This window comes from Petaurus breviceps, unplaced genomic scaffold, assembly GCF_028583685.1.
Source record: "Petaurus breviceps papuanus isolate PSGF00001 unplaced genomic scaffold, PetGlider_PUasm1.0 180, whole genome shotgun sequence".
Lineage (NCBI taxonomy): Eukaryota > Metazoa > Chordata > Mammalia > Diprotodontia > Petauridae > Petaurus > Petaurus breviceps.
The window spans coordinates 6,866,609-6,888,810 of NW_027185782.1; the positions used below are offsets into that span (position 1 = coordinate 6,866,609).

The 22,202-nt window shown below is 41.3% G+C and overlaps 2 pseudogenes; one reads left to right on the forward strand and one right to left on the reverse strand.

The window, feature by feature from the left end:
* Positions 1 to 5,927: 5,927 nt before the first annotated feature.
* LOC138160166 (cytochrome P450 4F6-like) lies at positions 5,928 to 10,644 on the reverse strand (annotated as a pseudogene).
* Positions 10,645 to 18,735: 8,091 nt separating this feature from the next.
* LOC138160167 (cytochrome P450 4F11-like) overlaps positions 18,736 to 22,202 on the forward strand; it is a 10,748-nt pseudogene continuing 7,281 nt past the window's right edge.

The window sequence follows — 22,202 nt, forward strand, 5'->3', positions numbered from 1 at the left end:
TAGCATATAGCAAACACTATAATGTTAGCTATGATTATTATTATTTTAGTCATTTCTGTTCTCTCTCAGTCTGATGATCATTATGCTTGTTGGTGAAAAAGAAGCAAGAAGTGAATGGTGCTGTCTTGTGTCCATTAATTTATGACCATCTTTCTATTCATTCCAAGCAGAGATTGATTCCTTTCTTAGTCTTCCATTAGTAGTCAGTATCTTTTATTGCTTTGATGGGACTATGTTTACATCAGTGTGGGTGCTCCTTCAGTAGGTAGAGCATGTGACCCAATCTTTATCTCTTAATTGCTGCTCTGCTTCCTCTGATTTAATGGGTTTGTATGTATACACACGAAAAATATATACACACACATGCACATACATATAATGTACAGACATGCATATATATTTATATACATGTGTATACATGGACACATACATAAATAAAGATTCAGGTATATGTATTTATATGCATATGTCCACACACAGACACTCCTACATACAGATATGTTTATGTATACATACATACTCATATAACTATACCTATATATCTCTACATATCCTCTACTAGATATTAGTACAACATTTGGCCTGCCTATCTTTTATGCCTCTTTCTCACTACCACTAACATACCAGGTTATGTTATATCCTAGTCATATTCTACTTTTATATACTCTTTTAGAATCATAAATGAATTTATGGTTCTAAATTTATAGATGAAATGGACTTTATCAACTTTCTAGGAAATCCTTATTTTACAGTTGAGGACACTGAAGTCTAGAAAGTCAACTCTTCCAAAGTAGTAATCAGTATTCCAAAGTAGTGTCAGCATTTGAACTCAGGTCCTCTGACCAAGACCAACACATTTTCTAATTCATTTCCTTGTTTTCTCACCTGACTTATTTTTTTTAAAAATCATATCTGAAATTTCTTAAAGATATAAATGATGGGAATAGTTGATGCTGGGGAGAGGGGAGGTTGCTTGTGAAGACAGACACACTAATACTGTTGTTAGAACTATGTGTCGATCCACTCCTTCTGGAAGGCAATTTGAATTGATGTCAAGAAGGTTACTGAAATGTCCATGCCCTTTACCTCAGAGTAGTATATTCCAAGGAAGCCAAAGAGAGGTCCTCTATACACCAAAATGTTCATAATGTTCTTCTTTGCTGTATAAAAGAATTCAAAGCAAAGTAAATGCCCACTGATTGAGGACGAATAAAACTGGGATACATTAATATATTGGAATATTGCTGCTTAATATGATGATTATGAAGAGTACAGAGAGATGGGAGAATACTTGAACGAACTGATCTAGAATGAAGTAACTAGAACTAGCCAAACAATATACAAAATGACTACAACAATATAAATGGAAAGAATGAAACAAAAGGAAAACCCTCAATGGTGTATAATTATAGTGACCAAAACTTATCTCTGAAGAGGAAATGTGGGAATCTTTCTTCTTTCTTTGCAGAGATGGGCAGCTATGGGCAAATATCCATGTATATATTTCCAGATTTCGTTAGTTTTGCTGAACTGTTTTCTTCTTTGTTATTCTTTGCTAGAGATGTGGTTGGGTAGGAAAGATGGATTGGGAAATCAAAGTAATATAAGAATAAAAAAAAATGATTACAGGGCCGAACGAGACTAGATTTAAGTTCTAACATTTTGTGATTCTCTGGAGAGTGATTTGTTTACCTGTGGATGAGAGTGAATAAGGATATTCACACTCTAAGTCACCCAGAGCTTTAGATGACTATGACTTCCCTTCTCAGAAGGAAACACTAATCCCTAATGTGCTTCTAGAATACATGAAGCTCCCCCTAGAGGGATTAGGGATCTGGGGTCCACTCATCAATCCTCACACTGAAGTGACAGTGAAGCTGGAACATGTGGGCAGCATCATTGTTCTGGACAATGGAGCCTCAGTCATTTTAATGAGACATTTGAAGAAAGTACAAATATAGCCTCTGGAATGATTTGTCCTTGAAAATTAAGTGACAAAACCACAATCCATGAAACATTGAAGGAACCTCAAAATTTCTCAAAGAAATTGCTAATGTCATCAAGGTGATAGGCACTCTGGTGCTGGTGCATGCAGACTTATCACAAATTCCAGATATGAGTAGAATATGGCAAACAGCAAGTTGGGTTCCAATACTTCAGTGCTTTGTCTCTCTATATGATCTGTGCAAGAGGATCGAATCACGCAGAGACAAATTACACAAGAACATTAGCTTTTCCTCTGAAATGGTTCCAGAGCAGTTGGACTTTGGAGATTCCCTCATAACAGAACACTAAAAGTCATTATTGAAGTAGTTCAACGGGAAGATAGATGTGTTCTTACTGTATGGATGAGATGTGCTCAAGCTCACTGACTGATTAATTACCATTCAGGGAAATGTCTGTTGTCTGGGATGGATGATCTCAGAAGCCATCTCAAGAATTTGCTGGTTAGGCGGAGTCAAGATGGCGGAGTAGAAGCAGGACCTTCCCGCGGCTCCGGCTTCCACCTTCCCCAATCCATGTAAAAAGGGGACTCTACACAAACTTTGGAGCTACAGAACCCACAAAATGACACAGAGAAGCTAACCTCCTGCTGAGAACAGCCCGGCAGGCCAGCAGGAATCGGCCAGTGCAGCACTCTGGGAGCCGAGCCCAGCCCCACACCAAGGCTTTAGCCCCAGGGTGGGCCTGACCAGCCCTTCCTGGAGGGACTCCAGATCAGCAGCAGCTGTGGCTGTTTCCAGATTTATCAACACACAGATGCTAATGACAAAGTGAGAGGTCAGAGCAGTCTGGACTTTGGGACCAGTAAGTGGGAGTGAGTGGCTTTTGTCCCCCGGGGTGAGAAGCCACTGAGGCACTGGCACAGCCAGCCAGCACCACATGGCAGCTTCAGCTCCTGGCATGCAGAATGTGGGGGGACAAAGCACCAGTCTGAGGGGTAATCACTCTTGCTTTAACCTGCTTGGATCTGGATTGCAGTCTAGGGTGGAGGTCCTGGGGTGTATGTCCAACTTGCCAGAGCATGTGGAGACCTCAGAGAGGGTACCCTTCTAATACCTCCAGCAACTGAGAAAACTCCAGCGTTTGGGACGAAAGCTCCCCTGTCTGGTGGCAGAGTCTTACTGTGGCAAAAAGCCCAGGGGTCAAGTGACTGAGGGGCGACATGACCAGGCAAAGGAAACAAAGCAGACAGAAGATTCTGACATTACACTGCTATTTTGGAGACAAAAAGGAGCAAAGCATGGAACAGGAGGAAGACAGTGAAGTCAGGACTCCTGCACCAAAAGCTTCAAAGGAAAATATGAGCTGGTTACAGGCCATAGAGGGCCTTAAGAAGCAGATAAGAGAAGTGGAGGAAAAACTGGGAAGAGAAATGAGAACGATGCAAGAAAATTACAAAATGAGAGTCAACAGCCTGACTGAGGAAAATAACACTTTAAAAAACAGAGTGACTCAAATGGCAAAAGAGGCTCAAAAAGGCAATGAGGAGAAGAATGCCTTAAAAAGTCGAATTTGGGGGGCGGCCAGGTAGCACAGAGAGTAAGAGCACTGGCTCCAGTGTTGGGATGACCTGGAGATCGAATCCTGGGCTCAGACACTTAGCACCCACCCAGAAACACCTGGCTGTGTAACCTTGAGCAAGTTACTTAACCCTAATTGCTTAAAAAAAAGTTGAATTTGCCAGATGGAAAAAGAATCTCAAAAGCTCAATGAGGAGAATTATGGCTTCAGAATTAGATTGGAACAAATGGAAGCTAATGACTTTATGAGAAATCAAGAGGCTGTTAAAGAGATCCAAACAAATGAGAGAATAGAAGGCAATGTGAAATATCTCATTGGAAAAACCACTGACCTGAAAAATAGATCCAGGAGAGATAACTTAAAAATTATTGGACTACCTGAAAGCCATGATCAAAGTAAGAACCTGAAAATCATCGAAGTTCTCAAAGAAAACTGCCCTGATGTTTTAGAATCAGAGGGCAAAATAGAGGTTGAAAGAATCCACCGATCACCTGCTGAAAAAGATCCCCAAAAGAAAACTCCTAGGAATATTATAGCCAGGTTCCAGAATTCCCAGATTAAGGAGAGAATATTACAAGCAGCCAGGAAGAAACAATTTGAATATTGTGGAAACACAATCAGGATAACCCAGGATCTGGCAGTTTCTACACTGAGGGATCAAAGGGCTTGGAATATGATATTTTGGAGGGCAAAGGATCTGGGATTAAAACCACGACTCACTTGCCCAGCAAAACTGAGTATCATGTTTCAGGGGAAAATATGGTCATTCAGTGGAATAGAGGACTTTCAAGCATTCTTGCTGAAAAAACCAGAGTTGAACAGAAAATTTGACATTCAGATACAAGAAGCAAGAGAAGCATGAGAAGGTAAACAGGGAAAAGAAATCATAAGGAACTTATCAAAGTTGAACTGTTAACATTCCTACATGGAAAAATAATAATTGAAACTTATGAAACTTTTCTCAGTAGTTGAAGGGAATAGAAATATATATATATATATATACACACATATATATGTCTATATATGAGGGTATATGGGCATATGAATACATATGTGGATGTGTGTATATATGTTTACAGGTATACATAGATAGAGGGCACAGGACCAGTTTAACAGGAAGGGATGATACTTAAAAGGTGAAATTAAGAGGTGAGAGAGGAATATAATGAGAAGAGATGGGGAGAGACAGAATGGGGTTAATTATCTCATACAGAAGAGGCAAGGGGAAATGGTTACAATGGAGGGGAAGAATAGGAAGGCAAAAGGGAATGGGTCAACCTTATTCCCATTGAATTTGGCTTGAGGAGGGAGTGAAATACACACTAAATAGGGTATCTCACCCTACAGGAGAGTAGGGGGGGAGGGGATGAGAGGGGGGATGATGGAAGGGAGGGCAGGCTGGCAGGGAGGGAAGTTGGAAGCACCCATTTTTGAAAAGAGACGGGATCAAAATAGAGACTAGAACAAGTGGGAGGTGGGATAGGAGGGAGGGAAATATAGTTAGTCTTTTACAATATATCTACTATGTTATTGTTTTGCATTAGCCACACATGTACATCCTATACTGGACTGTTTGTCTTCCCAGTGGCGGTGGGTGACAAGGGAGGAAGGGAATGAATCTGGAATTCAAAGTTTTAAAATCAAATATTCAAATGTGTATTATATATATATATATATATATATGTGTGTGTGTGTGTGTGTGTACACTATTATCAATACTATTTTACATGTAATTGGGAAATAAGATATACAGGCACTGGGGCATAGAGATCCACTGGAAAAGTTGAAAGGGGTATGGGAGAAAATATGGGAGAAAGCAGATTGGAGGAGGAGATGTCCTGTGGGACTGCTATTTTGGGGGGGGGGGGGTATGGGAAAAACTTGGAGAAAATTTGTAACTCAAAATCTGGCAGAAATGAATGATATAAATCAGAAGTTAATAAAGCATTTAAAAATGTAAAAAAAAAAGAATTTACTGGTTAATGGCATCATCACGTCATCATCCAACAGTCAATATGAATTGCCTCTAGTGTTATTATTGAAGAATAGAAAAATATGAATGTGTATTGACTGCTAGCCTTTGAATAAAGAAGCCGAGCCATCATGAGGGTTCAGAATATAGTGGATTATCCTTTAGATAGACAGTGGTTTTCAGTACTGGATTTCCATGGTGGCTACTACCTGACTCCTAAGGCAGAAAAATACAGCAAGAAGATTGCTTTCATATGCTCAGTTGAGTGCTTACCAGTTTGATCTTAATACTGCAAGGAGTGTCTGGGAAACTGTTAGTTCCCAAAGACTAGTGGAGAAAGTAGCTGGATATATGAACTAAATATCAGCATATCTTGATAAATTATTGATTCTGGGAAGAGTCAATGTTATTAAAATGTTGAAGTGACTAAAGGAAAATGACTTAAACTTTTCCATGGGCAAATGTCAATTTTGCACAGTTTCTGCCAAGTTGTAGGTCAAGTCTCCAGAAGGGGTGAGCACCACACAGAGAAGATAAAGGCAGTTCTGATGTGACCGTATTCAAAGATCCTTTAAGATTGAAAGGATTTTCTAGAGTTGGGCAGGTATTGTCTCTGATTTGTTAGGAACCATTACTATTGCTGTTAAACCACTGAATGGCCTCACTCAAGATTCCTGAGTATGCTGTTTGTTATCTTATAATGATGACACAAGATTGAAGGCACACAGGGGTGGTTATCTTGGATATGTGGGTGAAGCTGATTTAAAAACTAGAAACCTTTTTAGAAAACTAGGAATAGGCAAGGGGCAGAGGAGACATCCCAGTAGAGATAAGAGAAGTTTGTTTAGATCAGAAAAATAATTTTTAACCATGGGTAGTGTTCATTGTCTATCTCCCAAGTCATAGAGAAATTGTAGGGCCAGCAAGGAATTTTCTCAGGAAAGGACCTATGTTTCCCTGGAGGAGAATCTAGAGAAACCTGAATCTGATGTATAACTTATTAACTATGATAGCAAATATGTGAGTTTAAAAAAGGGGGTATGGTTGAAAGCGTTAAAGGTCTCTTTTTGTATTTATTTTTAATTTAATTTTTTTCTTACATTTAAAATTCCAAGCTATATCTTTTTCTCTCTCCCCACCCCACACTAATGAAGGCCAGTATTTCACACAAACACACACATTCACAAAGTATTCTGGGGTTATAGCTCTTTCAGCAGATCTTTTAGCCACCTGTACCATCCATTGTGGAGTTAGGGTGCTGTGGTCAATAAGCCTTCTGTAGAGGTTATGCTTTTTATCTGTTCTTAAGTTTGTTCTTGTTACATCTTGTGCCTGAGCTGGAGTCCTTGGCTGAGGTTCTAACTTGAGGGCCACTTGTATTTTAATCTTTCATTTACTAGAGGTGTTGTGATTAATATACAACTGTTCTTAAATCAGCATACTCAAACATTAGATATGAAATTTGTTTCAGTTCCCTTAGTCAGGTTTTGGAGTCAATAGTCATGAACCTCTCTGCTCATCCTGGTTGTTACAGAAGATACAAATATTTAGGATAAGAGCAAGCATGCCAATTGGATTCCAATTGGAATTCTTTCACTGATTATTTTTCTTTTTCCAAACCTTCTATTTAACTGCTGAATTTTGAACCTCTTAAGACTGAACTAAATTGTCATTTATTGTCTTTTCTGAGACTCAGTTCACCTTTTACCTGTTACTATTATTAATATTATTATAAGTATTCATGAACTGAAAGACTAGTAAGAGAGATGGGAGAGGGATAATATGTGTTCTGCTTGAACCTGGAGAGCAGAATTAGGACTAGGCAGGGAAAGATCTGTGGTTGATGTTATGTCAAAAACCAAAAGCAAAGTATTAGAGCTGTCCAGAAAAAGAGAAGGACTGTCTCAGAAAGAAGACGCTGTTGGAATAATTTATTCTTCAGGCACATCTTACAGTTGATAACCTCTAGGATCCCTTCCAGTTTGACTTGATAAATGATGATCTATGAAGACATCAGAATACAGAGAAAATGAAGTCTGAGCAAGAAGATGGAAAATAGGCATGGGGCCAGGTATAAAAAATTAACCAGCTAAAATGGGAAAGGTTAGTGAGCTACTGACTCAGTCTTAAACCTTAAGTGGCATGAGATGTCAAGGAGAAATGAAGAACAGAGATTGACCAAAGGGGCAGGAAAAGGAATGGGGGAACAAGGTAATGCCAGGACCTCTCAGATATAACTAAAATGTTATCAGGTAGAGAGTGGGTGAACATTGGTCAGGGCTGATGAATCAGAGATTTCTCCTTAGGAATGGGTATAAATGGATGCTCTTTGATATCATTTCCTACTTGGGGAGTCTACCAACCTAGACCTAGCCTCTCTCTCCAGTTAATCACTATGATTGTTCAGAGAGTTCAATAATTGTAGAACTGGAAGGACATTACAGGTCAATGTCTCTAATTTCTCATAATTAGTACAGATGAATTTATCACTGTGACTGATTTGCTGAGGTGAGGGGCTTAGAGGTCCAGAGACTGAGGTCCTAGACTATATAGATCTCTCACCTCTTTCGAGAGACAAGGTTTGAAAACAGATTCTTGGCTTCTACCCCTGCTCCTACCATGATTTTTTTTGGCACAGAGACTCACAATGTGCCAATATATTGGGTTTAGAAGTGTGTTTTATTTAGAAGCATAATGATAAAGACATAGAAGACTGGAAAAGAAGGCACTCATCAGGTTCTCATGACTGCTCAAGGCTAGAGAAAAAGTCCTTCCATCCATCCTGAGGGACTTTTTGGAGGTGTGTCTCAGGGCTAGAAGGATGCTGCAGTGGCTCCACCTTCAGCCACAGTCCATCCTCTGCTCTGAGGATCAGTTCTGCCTTCCTTCAGGCTGGTTTCTCATGAGGCAGGACATGGAATCACAGCAAAGTGAGGGCCAGCACAACCTTCATCTCAGACATGGCGAAGTTCTGGCCAATGCAGTTACTGCTCAAGGTGGATGGGCCCTGAAGTCAACCAGCTTCTGAGAACCCTCTCCCTTTTCCCACCCACTGAGGATGGGGACTCCATAACTCAAAGAGATAAGGTCTCTTTTGGAACTTTGGAGCTGCCCACATTGACCTAGAGGGGTGAGGATATCTCTGAAGGATATAGATGGGCAAGCAGATGTTCTGGTCTCACCTGGGTCCAGCTGAGAAAGGCATAAATGCCAGGGGTGACATCTTCTGGGTGTTTTGGGCATCAATGGTATGGATCATAGACCTGGGGTACAGGGACATGGTTGGAGAGGCTGGTGGAGGGCTTATCCGAGGGTCACATCCACCCAAGGTCAATTGGCTTCCCCAAGAATGGAATCATACTCATAAAGGATAGATCTTCACCAGGATAAATAGCTATCATCTCCTATTTTCCCTGGCTCTGCCATGAAAAGTACACTTGGGGTGTTCTTACTTTTTGGCCTTTCTGGGGCTTAGTTCCATCTAATACTAGTATCACTAACCCCTTGGATCAGTCATGGTGTAAGGGGTTGTTGTTGGTACCTCAGGGTTGGGCCACACAGCTGGGTTGTGTTGGGTTCCAAAGATGCTTATGAGGCATAATTCCCTAGTAGGTGAGGAAAAGAGAGAGATAATGTGGTCCCCAAATTGTGTACATACAGTCATAGATATGACCCTCTAACCTCTTTAGTGGGACCACCTTGGCTCCTTCCCATGGTAAAACCCACCATCTACCATCTTCCATCCTCCCTTCCTCTACACTCCCCTCCCTCATTCTATGACTCTTCCTCCCTTTGCTGTGCAGACTAGATCAAGGTACCTTTGGGAATAATTCGACTATCAGGTAGTGTGATGTCCTTGGCACATCGGCAGAATATAACGGGCACTAGTGGGTGCAGCCTCAGGCTCTCCTTGATACACATGGTCAGGAAGGGCATCTGGGATAGATCATCCTTGAGGACAGAAGGACTATCAGCCCAGCCCCATAGTGGTAAAGAGGAGGACAATTCTCCCTTCAATTTTGGTGGAAAAAGTAACAGGGGAGGAAGGTGTTAACTTGAAGGAATCTATTAATCAGAGGTTGGGGACTTTTATCATCAGAAATTGTGGGATATTAACAAAGCTATGAATGAATAATAGAGATGTGGAAGGAGGTTTTGACAGAGAAAATCTCCCTATGTCTTAGCCCTGTATAGTAGCTGTGTTAAGTTAAAACTGAACTGCCTTGGGCTGCCTTTATATCTCTCTTGGTAAAGGGGAAGCTGTTTCAATAAATGGGAGCCATCATCTGCTAAGGATTAGTTTCAGCCAAGTTGGGATGATATAGTGTAGATTTTAGAATTCAGAATTTAGAATTCAGGAGCCCAAATCCTGCTTTAGTCTCTTGCTAGCTGTATAACCCTGGGCACTTAACCTCTGTCTCCCTCAGTTTCCTTATCTATAAAATAGGGATAATAGAGAGCTAATAATAGCATCTATTTCCCAGGGCTTGTTGTGAGGGTCAAAGGAGACAACATATGTAAAATATTTGGCCAGCCTCAAAGTGCTATATAAATGCTAGCTTTTGCTATCATTATTGGGGATGGTTCATTTGGGAATGTCCTTGGTTGTGGACAGGGTACACAGAGGCTTAGCCCCTGACTACACACACCTTTGGGATTCCCTAGCCCTGAGACCATGGTTCCAACCCCCGCCACAGCCTGCGTTGACCATTCAATCTCCTCTGGTTGACGACCTCTCAGGAGGTCTTGTATCTCCTGACGGCAGCAGTCCTGGTGTTCCTTATGCTGGGCCAGGTTGTAGAGGGCCCAAGAGATGCCACTTGCAGTTGTATCATGCCCTGGGATGAGGGGAGAGGAAAACAAACCCAGAAAGGTGATGTGTTTAGAAACACCCATTACTAACCTGTGGGGGAAGAGGAAACATATACATATTTATAGTCCAGTTCTGTTCAAAGAAGAGGTCAGAGGGTCTTATGTCAGGGCTAATTAGGAATCCAACAAGAAATCTCATTCCAACCACAGGAACTCTAAATCCTTGCACCTGCCTCTCCATTTGCGCCCTTACCTTCAAACATAAAGGTGTCAGCTTCTTCTTGGATGTCCTTATCTGACAGAGACTTCCCATTTTCATCCTGGAACAGGTCCATATTTCTGGGTTTTTGGCTTTCTGTCTTCCCATGCATAACTGCCCAGGGGACCCAAGCAGCATCTCCCTACTTGGCAGTTCAAGTATACCTTGAGTCACCTAATTTCCCTTTGTGAATTTGTCACCAATCCCAGAAACACTGGATACACCTAAAGTCATCCTCTGGACTCATGTAGCGGTTAAAAAACTTGGAGGGTATTGTGTCTTGGACGTCCCCTGAAGCTTATAGAACTCTCTAGAATAGACACTACCAAGATCCACCTAGAACCAGACTTCCCTAAGGTTCCTGAAGCACTTAGAACCCTGGAATCCTGGATTTGAAAAGAGACTTTACTGAAGACATGAATCTACTTTCAGAGATGGGATGCTTTATAGCAGGGGTCCTTAAACTGGGGTGTGAGAACTAGTTTTTTTTCTTTTTTTTCATGTTTTTTAATATTTTTTTCTCTCTCCTTTTTTATTTTTTTATTTTTAGATTTAAGAAGTTACTCCTGGGAGTTCTTTTTTATTTTTATATATATTTGAATATTTGATTTTAAAACTTTGAGTTCCAGATTCATTCCCTTCCTCCCTTGACGCCCACCCTTACTGGGAAGATAAGCAGTTCAGTATAGGTTGTACATGTGTGGCTAATGCAAAACAATAACATAGTAGATATATTGTAAAAGACTGACTATATTTCCCTCCCTCCTATCCCACCTCCCACTTGTTCTATTCTCTACTTTGATACTGTCCCTTTTCAAAAGTGGGTGCTTCCAACTTCCCTCATCCCTTTCCGCCTACTCTCCTATAGGGTAAGATACCCTATTTAGTGTGTATTTCATTCCCTCCTCAAGCCAAATTCAATGGGAATAAGGTTGACCCATTCCCTTTTGCCTTCCTATTCTTCCCCTCCATTGTAACCATTTTCCCTTGCCTCTTCTATATGAGATAGTTTACCCCATTCTGTCTCTCCCCATCTCCTCTCATTATATTCCTCTATCACCTCTTAATTTCAACTTTTAAGTATCATCCCTTCCTGTTAAATTCATCCTGCGCTCTCTATGTATGCCTGTAAACATATGCCCATATACCCTCATATATATATATATATATATATATATATATATATATTTCTATTCCCTTCAACTACTGAGAAAGGTTTCATAAGTCACAATTATTGTTTTTCCATGTAGGAATGTTAATAGTTCAACTTTGATAAGTTCCTTATGATTTCTTTTCCCTGTTTAACTTCTTATGCTTCTTTTGCTTCTTGTATCTGAATGCCAAATTTTCTATTCAACTCTGGTTTTTTCAACAAGAATGCTCGAAAATCCTCTATTCCACTGAATGACCATATTTTCCCCTGAAACATGATACTCAGTTTTGCTGGGTAGGTGACTCTTGGTTTTAATTCCAGCTCCTTTGACCTCCAGAATATCATATTCCAAGTCCTTCAATCCTTCAGTGTAGAAGCTGCCAGATCCTGGGTTATCCTGATTGTGTTTCCACAATATTCAAATTGTTTCTTCCTGGCTGCTTGTAATATTCTCTCCTTAATCTGGGAATTCTGGAACCTGGCTATAATATTCCTAGGAATTTTCTTTTTGGGATCTTTTTCAGGAGGTGATTGGTGGATTCTTTCAACCTCTATTTTGCCCTCTGGTTCTAAAACATCAGGGCAGTTTTCTTTGAGAACTTCCTGGAGGATGATTTCTAGGTTCTTACTTTGATCATGGCTTTCAGGTAGTCCAATAATTTTTAAGTTATGTCTCCTGGATCTATTTTTCAGGTCAGTGGTTTTTCCAATGAGATATTTCACATTGACTTCTATTTTTCATTTGTTTGGATCTGTTTAATAATGTCTTGATTTCTCATAAAGTCACTAGCTTCCATTTGCTCCAATCTAATTCTGAAGGTATCATTCTCTTCAGTGAGCTTTTGAAATTCTTTTTTCCATCCAGCAAATTTGGCTTTTTAAGGCATTCTTCTCCTCATTGGCTTTTTGAGCCTCTTTTGCCATTTGAGTTTGTCTATTTTTATGGTGTTTTCTTCAGTCAGATTGTTGACTCTCTTTTCATGATTTTCTTCCTCCTGTTCCATGCCTTATCTTTTTTGTTCCCCAAAAAGGAATCCAGGGTCAGACCACTGTGCTTGCCTTGCTTCCCTCGTTTGCTCATGTTGCCACTCAATTACTTGACTTTTTAGCTTTTTGCCACAGTAGAACTCTGCTTTCAGAGAATGGAGCTTTGTCCCAGATCACTGGGGTTTTCTTAGCTGCCAGAGCTATTAGTTGGCTGCCCTCTCTGAAGCCTCCACACGCTCTGGCTCACTGTTCACCCACCCCAGTACCTCCACCCTAGACAGCAATTCAGATCTAAGCAGGTTAAAGCAAGAGTGATTACCCCTCAGACTTGTGGCATGGTCCTCCTACAATCTGCAGGCCAGGAGCTCTCAAGCAGCCATGTGGCAGTGGCTGCTGCACCTCAGCTGCTTTTCCCTCTGGGGGCAGAGATCGGACCATACTCCCAGACTCCTTGTTCCCAAAGTCCACTGACCTCTCACTTTGTCTTAAGGACTTTGATTTTTAAAAGAGGGAGGAGGGAAGAGAGGACAAAATACAGGTTCTGCACTGCCATCCCAAGTCAGGGAACAAGCATCTTCTCTTCTATACATCACCTGAGGCTTCACCTCCAGAGGAAAGAGACTTAGGGAAGGCTACAAGGATGGAATAGAGTCTGAGTGGGAATCTGGGTGAAGTAAGGGATGGGGTTGGAGACAGGAGCCAGAAGAAATGAGGTCATTATGATGAGTGCGCGGGTTGGGCATTATTAAGAGAAAGCATTAAAAAAATAAGAGGAAGCTAGTTCCCCCCACTAACTTTTAGGTCTCCTTCCCAATTCTAGTTCCTTTTTCTCCCACTCAGTCCTGTACCATCTGCAGTGGGTCTGGAAAGCCTTCTGTCACTTAACTCACCTATGTCAGCCTAAATTTTCTTATTATCTATTTTGCTCTCTCCCTCCCTCCTCTTCTTTATCTCTCTTTTGTCTTTTTTCTTCTCTATCACTTCTCTATCATCTCCTCCCTTTTCTTCCCTTACTTCCCCTTTCCAACTGAACAGTTGGGAAACAGTTCCCAGATCCAGGGGACTTTCTAGTTGTCTTTACAATCTCCTGGATGAGGTCAAGTTTCTGTGTAAAATGGAACTAGTTTGGGGACTTCTGGGTACAAACTCAACTGTTTTGAGCGTTAGCCTGCACCTCCATGGTCAAGTCTGTCCATCTGGGCAAAATTCTCTCCCATTCCAATCTTTGCTATCACTGTTGAAGTGGTGGATGTATCAGAGGACAGAAGGGGGTGTATATGAAAAATTTTAGAAAAGTAAAATCCATAGACTTTGGCAACAGATTTAATGTTGGGGGTGAGAGCGAGAGTGAGAAATTGAAAATGGTTCCTTGGTTGTGAGCCTGGATGCCTGGAAAGATGGTGATATCTTCAATAGTAATAGCAAAGATTTGAATGGGTGAGGACTTTTTGGAAAAGGTAATGATGTCAGTTTCAGACATGTTGAGATTTAGATGTCTATGGAATGGGAACAGCATCAAGATGGTGAAGTAGGAAGTAATATATCTAGAAAGTATGTTTGTTTTTGTAAAGAGTCAAACTGTTATGCCAAGATTATGCGACAGTTACTATAACTAACTATATTTCCCTCCATCTATTTCCCTCCCATTTATTCTATTCTCTCTATCTCTCCTTTCACCCTGTCCCTCCTCAAAAGTGTTTTGCTTCTGTCCACCCCTCCCACTATCTTCCCCCCCTTCTATCACCCATACCCCCTTTCTTATCCCCTTCCCTTCCTACTTTCCTGTAGATTAACAGATTTCTATGTCCAATTGAGTGTGTATGTTATTCCCTCTTAGAGCCAATTCTGATGAGAGTAAGGTTCACTTACTCCCCATCACCTCCCTCCTCTTGTCCTTTGCTGTAAAAGTTTTTTCTTGCCTTTTTTATGTGAGATAATTTACCCCATTCTACCTTTCCCTTTCTCTTTCTCCCAGTACACTCCTCTCTCATACCTCACTTTTACTTTTTAGATATCATTCCTTCATATTCAACTCACATGTGTGCCCTCTGTCTATATATACTTCTAACTACACTAATAATTAGAAAGGTCTTATGAGTTACAAATATCATCTTCCCATGTAGGAAGGTAACTAGTTTGAACTTATTAGGTTCCTTATGATGTCCTTTTCCTATTTTCCTTTAATCCTTCTCTGAGTCTTGTATTTGAAAGTCAAATTTTCTATTCAGCTCTGGTCTTTTCATCAAGAATGCTTGAAAGTCCTCTATCTCACTGACTATCCTTTTTTCCTCCTGAAGAATTATATTAAGTTTTGATGGGTAGGTGATTCTTGGTTGTAACCTAGCTCCTTTGCACTCTGGAATATCACATTTCAAGCCCTCCAGTTCTTCAAAGTAGAAGTTGCTAAATATTGTGTTATCCTGACTGTGATTCCACCATACTTGAACTGATTTTTTTTTATGGTTGCTTGCAGTATTTCTCCTTGACCTGGAAACTCTGGAATTTGGCTGTAATATTCCTGTAACTTTTCATTTTGGGATCTCTTTAAGGAGGTGATTGGTGGATTCTTTCAATTTCTATTTTACCCTCTAGTTCTAGGATATCAGGGCAGTTTTCCTTGGTACTTTTTGAAAGATTATGTTTAGGCTCTTTTTTTGATCATGGATTTCAGGTAGCCAATAATTTCTAAATGATCTCTCCTGGATCCATTTTCTGGATTAGCTGTTTTTCCAAGAAGATATTTTACACTTCAATTTTTTTTATTATTTTTATTTTGTTTTATTGTTTCTTGATTTCACATAAAGCTCCCATTTGCTTCATTATAATTTTTGAGGAATTATTTCCTTCGGTGAGCTTTTGGATGTCTTTTCCCATTCAGTCTATTTTGTTTTGTAAGGCATTCTTCTCTTTATTGGCTTTTTGGACCTCTTTTTACTATTTGGCCTAGTCTGTTTTTTAAGGTGTTGTTTTCTTCAGTATTTTTTGTCTTTTTTTTTTTTTTACCAAGCTGTTGACTCTTTTTTCATGCTTTTTTTTTCCTTTTTGGAGGGCAATTGGGGTTAAGTGACTTGCCCAAGGTTCTGAGGGGTTGAAGTGGTGGAGCAGAGTTCATGGTCACCATCACATGTGAGCCTTCTCTAGGACTTGCCCTTTCAGCTCAGTTTTATGTCCATGACTCATATCCTCCCAGAATCCTATGAGGCAGAGAGGTCAGTGAAGCATCCCAGTTTTTACAGATGAGGAAGGAAGTTGAGGCCCAGAGAAAGAAAATGACTCGCTAAGGTTACACACAATAGTTCACACAGTAACATAGTTTGGATTGGATCTCAGTTCTCCTGACTCCTAGCCAATGACTCCCTCCAACCTGAAGGAGAGCTCTGACTGTGATCTGTAGCTCCCAATTAGTTCCCCATGACAAAAAGAGGTCCTTTTCTTGCTGTCTCGGGCATTTTGCAGGGACTCAGGCCAAAGGTTCAGCTCTTGGGAGGATGACTCTCACTCACACTTATGATTTCTTTCTTGGACAGATGAAATGGCAGCATCTGTGTGTTGGGAGCAGTATCTGTCTGAAACCTTTCCCATATTCCCATTATAACAAGTCCCCTGGACTCTCCAGGATGAGAAGAACTACTCTCAATACTCTGTGGCTCAGCAAACAAATAAAACAATTGTTTACTAAGTACATCATGTTGTCATCTCTATTTCTCTATCTAGCCCTGTGTCTCTGACCGGTGCTCTGTTTTTCTCTTTAGTAGGCCCTACTCATTTCCTTGCTATCTATTATTCTCTGGCTACACTACCTTCATCAATTCCCTTAGGGCTACTTGGTCCTTCTGTCTAATTTCTTCCTTATCTTTCTTCCATCTTCTGTTTCCATCTCATATTCCTAATTTTTTCCTCACACTGAATGACCACTAAGTTCCCCTAGGTATGAGTCAGCTGAAAAAAGTGAGGGCAGAAGAGAGAGCAAACAGCACTTTCCTCTGTTGGGGATGAGTTTGAAGCTGTTTCCAGTGTGTCTTTCTCCCCTGTTTTGGGAGGAGAATGCTTGTAGCTGCTTTCTGGCCATATCCAAAGGCAGAGTTTGCTATGTGGATTAAGGGCAACTGAGGTTGAAGGAATATTTATGTTAGACACTACATTGGCACTTAAAGGAGGCTGCAGGTTTGGTTTTGTTTTCAGGCTAGAGGGGAGAACTGAAGATCTGGGGCAAGAGGCACCATTTCCCATTCCTCAGGGCTAGTGGTGACTACAAATAACTAAGCTATCACCACAAAAAAAAATGCATAGGCAAAGGAGAAAGAATCCGACTATAGAAACCTATTATGGGAATAGAGATGACCAGGGTTCATCTTCAGAGGAGGAAATTGAAGTAAAGAAACCCCAAAGAGTAACATCAAATGTTCACTTGCTGAAAAAGAATTTATAGAAGACCTTTAAAAAGACTTTAAAAATCAAATGACAGAGATGGAGAAAAAACTAAAAAAGAAAATAAGAATAATCAATCCAAGAAAAACAAGAAGGGTATGAAAGGAAAATCAACCATTAAAAAAGGAAATCCAGAATATTAAGGAAGAAAATGACACCTTCAAAATTAGAATTGGACAAAGTGAAACCACTGAAATTATAAGAGATCAAGAAATGATGAAACAAAATATAAAAGAAACAAGAAAAGGCTTTTATGGAGGAGGGGAAGAGGGAATGAAGAGGTGAGAGGGATTTGGCTTAAGAAGGGAGTAACATACAGACTCAATTAAATAAAGAAATCTATCTTACTCTACAGGAAAGTAGGGGGAAGGTGATAAGTGGGGAGATGGTAGAAGGGAAGGCAAATTGGGAGAAGGGGAAATCAGAAGCAAAACAATTTTGAGGAAGGACAGGGTCAAAGGAGAGGATAGAATAAATAGGGGGCAAGATAGGATGGAGTGAAATAATGTTAATCTTTCACAACATGACTAACATGGAAGTGTTTTGGATGACTACACATGTATAGCCTATATGGAATTGCTTGCCTTTTCATTAAGGGTGGGTGGGGAGGGAGGAAGGGAAAGAATCTGAAACTCAAAAGTTTTAAAACCAAGTGTTAAAAATTGTTTTTACACGCGACTGGGAAATAAGATATACAGGCAATGGGGTATAGAAATCTATCTTTTCCTACAAAAAATGGAAGGGAAGGGGATAAGACAAGGGAAGGGTTGATAGAATTGAAGGCAGATTGGGGGAAGGGCTAATCAGAATGCCACTGTCTTGGGGTGGGGGGAGGGAAGACATGGGAAAAAATTTGGAACTCAAAATTTTGTGAAAATGAATGTTGAAAACTAAAAATAAATCAATTAATTGGGAAAAAAACCCACTAGTTACCAGCCACTAGTTACTAACTAGCTATTTAAGCACTGGGGATACAAAGAAAATAAAAGAACCTTACAATATAATTGGAGAGACAAAATGTAAAAATAAAGATGTACTATCCAGATGTATATGAGATAAAACGGAATAGCCAATAGAGGAAAGGCACTAGCAGAAGAGGGACTGTGGAAACTTCTTGGAGAAAGTGGGCTTTTAGCTTAAAGGTTAAGGAGGCCGGGAGTCAGACATGAGGGAGCAGAGCAGTCTAGGCTTGGGGGAGGGGGTTAACTTCCCCAGGGTTTCTTGTTTGAGGAGCAGAAAGAAGGGCCAGTATCACTAGATCACAGACTCCATGGATGGGAGTGAGGTGGGAGAAGGCTGGAAAGCGTCTCTGATGCTGTAATTTTCTGACTTGTCTGAGACCATATCTGAGTGTAGCAGGTGTAGATCAGACACCATGTTTGGTGTTACATCTCCAGCATGCTACCTTGGGTCATGTCTCTGGCCTTATGGGAGCTGTGTCCTGCCCGCAAATCAGGGTATATCAAGTATGTTTCTAGGGTCATGCCTAGAGTAGCACAGGACCATGCTTGATGTGGATCTAGAACTATGATTGGTTTGTATCTAGGTGCATGTGTCTAGAACCACATCCTGGGTGTATGTGGTGTCATGGTGGCAACCATGGTAAAACTGATTCTGGCCTGGAATCAGGAAAGCCCCAGTTTAAAAGTGACATCAGACACAACCAGCTGTATGATCATGAGGAAGTCACTTCATCTCTGTTTGCCTCAGTTTCCTCATCTATAAAATGGGGATACTAGTAGCACATACCTGATAGTCAAATGAGATAATATTTGTAAAAGCACTTAGTAGACTCTATATAAAATGCTTATTCCCTTGTCTTCCTTTCCCTCCCTTCCTCATATGTGAGATGTTTCTGGGGCTACATTTGAGACCACACAGGACAATACCTGCAGCATATGGAAGGCAATTTCTGAAACCATCAAGGTCATGTCTGGAATGTGCCTGGGCTATCTGAGCTGGGTTGGCACCATGTTTGAAATCATGCCGAGGTTATGCCTCTATTCATATCCAGGATGATGCCTGGGCCCTGACTGGGGCTATTACAAAGGTTTGGAATTGCGCATAGAGTCACGGCTAGGAATGCCTGGATGGAGGTATGTAAACGATTGTGTGTGAGCTCATATCAAGAGGAGTGTTTGGGCCACCTGGGAAGTGTCCAAGCTGTGTGCAGACAGAGTCTATGTGGGGTCATAGGGTAGAAAGGGTCTGAGCCTTATCTTGGTTACTCTCTGGAGGGTGTCAGAGTCATGTCCAAGTTTGGTGCAGCCCATATCCCAGAATGTCTGAGCCATGTCTATGGAAGAAGGGTCCATAATCATATGTGGTTAATGTCTGAATTATGTGGTTTGGGATCAATGTGTCAAGGTTTGCAATGGCCCTTTCTTACATATGTGTATGGTTGGAATCTGAGTCATTATCTTCAACATGATTTCAGTAATGTCTGGAGGATCCCTGGAGATATGCCTGGGGCCATGTGTGGATTATTCCTAAGGAATACAGAGCCATGTCTGAGTTGTTTCATGGTGACCCATGCTGGGCCATAGCCAGGGGTCAGTTGGTCCAAGGTGCTTTGGGTCATTTCCAGGGTCTTCTATGACCCAAATCAATCCAGCCTATCAGGGTATATTTGGATGTTCTGCTACCTTCATTTTCCCAGTCCTATTCCACTCACTCTTCCACCTCTAGGCTCACCCATTCCTCCCTGCTGCCTTCTCTGCTGTCCTCTTGTTCTCTTTGTCCCAACTGTGCCTTGTTTGGAGGGTGATTATTTGGTGCTGGGGAGGGGCAAAGGAAAGAAACTCCATCCCCAGACCTTTCAGCATGAAACCTTAGGAAGCCATGTCAAGGCTATGTTACCCTCCTTTGGTCTCTCTTGGGGTGACATATCTTGTGGCATATTCCCTACCCCACTTGGTCATTACATAGAGTTATATATTTAGATAAAGCTAGCTATGTGTATATATATATATATATGTATATATACACACAAACACACACAAATACACACATGTATATGTACTTAGAGATACACATATTTGTATGTATGTGTGCATGTGTGTATTCACTGCCTTTGTAGGATTTATCTCTCTCAACAGCCTATATTGCTCCCAAGGCTGATCTTCTCTATGGATTCTTGAAGCCCTGGCTGGGTGAGTAATGACTATGTTCAGCAATAATACCAGGAAGCAGGGATAAGGTCTAGGAAAAGGCACCCAATTGCCCTTAGCCTATGGGACAGGGAATCCTGGGAGGTAGGTTTTTGTAGATGGGGAAATGGTGAGCTTGTGTGTGGAGAATTAAGACTGGAGGGCTAAGAATAATGGGTGAAGGACCGAGGGGTAAGTAAATGACTGAGATTAGGAGGAGGTGACTGCTATCAGGTTTGGAGATCTATGTAGGAATCTAAGTTAGGGCTATAAGGGGGGCCAAGTAATTGAGAGGCTACCTGGACTTCTTCTACCTCCTTCCTCCCCTGGCAGGAGATGGGCTTCTTGTGAGTGAAGGAGACAAATGGAGCCGGCACTGGCACCTGCTGACCCCAGCATTCCACTTTGACATCCTCAAGTCTCATGTAAAGATATTTAACCAGAGTGTAGACACCATACATGTGAGCCTGGAGGGGTCTCAAGTGGGTTCAGGGAGAAACACCAACCACAGTTAGAGCCTCCATTCAATGCCTAACCTCCTAGACCAATGTGGGTTACAGCAGGCATGATGGTGGACACAGAAGAGCTGTAACTAAGACTAGATGATAAGGGCTTTGCCCAAGGGCAATGTACTTGGAAGATTCCAAATATAGAAACTGCAGTGATTTAGTTCTCTAGAAACAACAAAGTGTTAGTTAGCAAGTCCAGTCAGCAAGGATAATCATTTAAAATTTAAAAAGAAAAAAGAAAATTGCCAGCTGGCAGCAGGGGTGAGCTCTTTCACTGCTTCACAGTTACCCAAATCTCCATCACTCTGAGCAATGACTTCACAACTCGAGTTATATGGTCTCTGTTTCCTTTCCTACTGAGGGTAGAGTTACTTCCACATGTCATAGGCAAGGCTGATGACAGCTGTCCAGGCACAAAATGTCTAGTTATGGCTGTGGGTCATCACACCATCTACCCTCTCTCACCAAATGTATCTTGGCTGTAGAAGGGAGCAGAGCCCATAGGCACCATCATCCATGAACCTCTTCCAGCACCTTTCATGGGGTAGTTCAGTTTCCAATCCCCAAAACACCACTAAGGACATATAGTAAATAATGGGCAGAGCAAGAGCAAGACCTCAGCTGCTAACTTCTAGCTCTGACTTTCTTCATCCCCATGGCACATTCTCAGTGTGCACCACAGCCCCTTTCTACTCTCCATGGCAAAGGTTTCTTTCTTGATCTCTCTGTGACTGGAGAGACTAGGGTCATCAGGTCAGATCCTGGGAGAGGGCCAGCCCCATACTTTCTCTCTTTCTTTGGCAGGCAAAGTGGAAGCGAATATGTACTGATGGTAGCACCTACCTGGACATGTTTGAGCACATCAGCCTCATGACCCTGGACAGTCTATAGAAATGCATCTTCAGTCATGACAGCAATTGTCAAGAGCGAGTGCCCTTCTTGGTTGTGAGGTTTCAGGAACTGGAGATGATATAGCCCCATGTGAACAGGGGAAGGAAGAACCCTAGTGAGGGAGTGCACAGTACCAAGGATAAGATCTGCAACAGTAAGGAAGGAGGGGCAGCTCAGGACTGATCCTGTAACTGCAGTTCCCATAGATGATTGGCTGCCCATGACTTTATTTCCCCTACTTCCTTACCAGACATACTGCCCTTAACACTTCCCCAGACCCATCTTTTTAAGGGAAGGACCCAGAGAAATTTTCAATAGTGACTATTTGCAAGTCAGGCAATTCCAATACAGGCTGAGCACAGAACAGGAACTTAACTGCAGCACTGCTGTGCATTATTTATTGAAGTCTCCGGTGACGTCTTGAGCTCATGATTAGGGGTCATTTCTTTTTGCTTCCTCTTCATTAAGTTTTCCGTGTTCTGGGTCTCCAGTTTTCATTTCCTTCCAATACCAACTG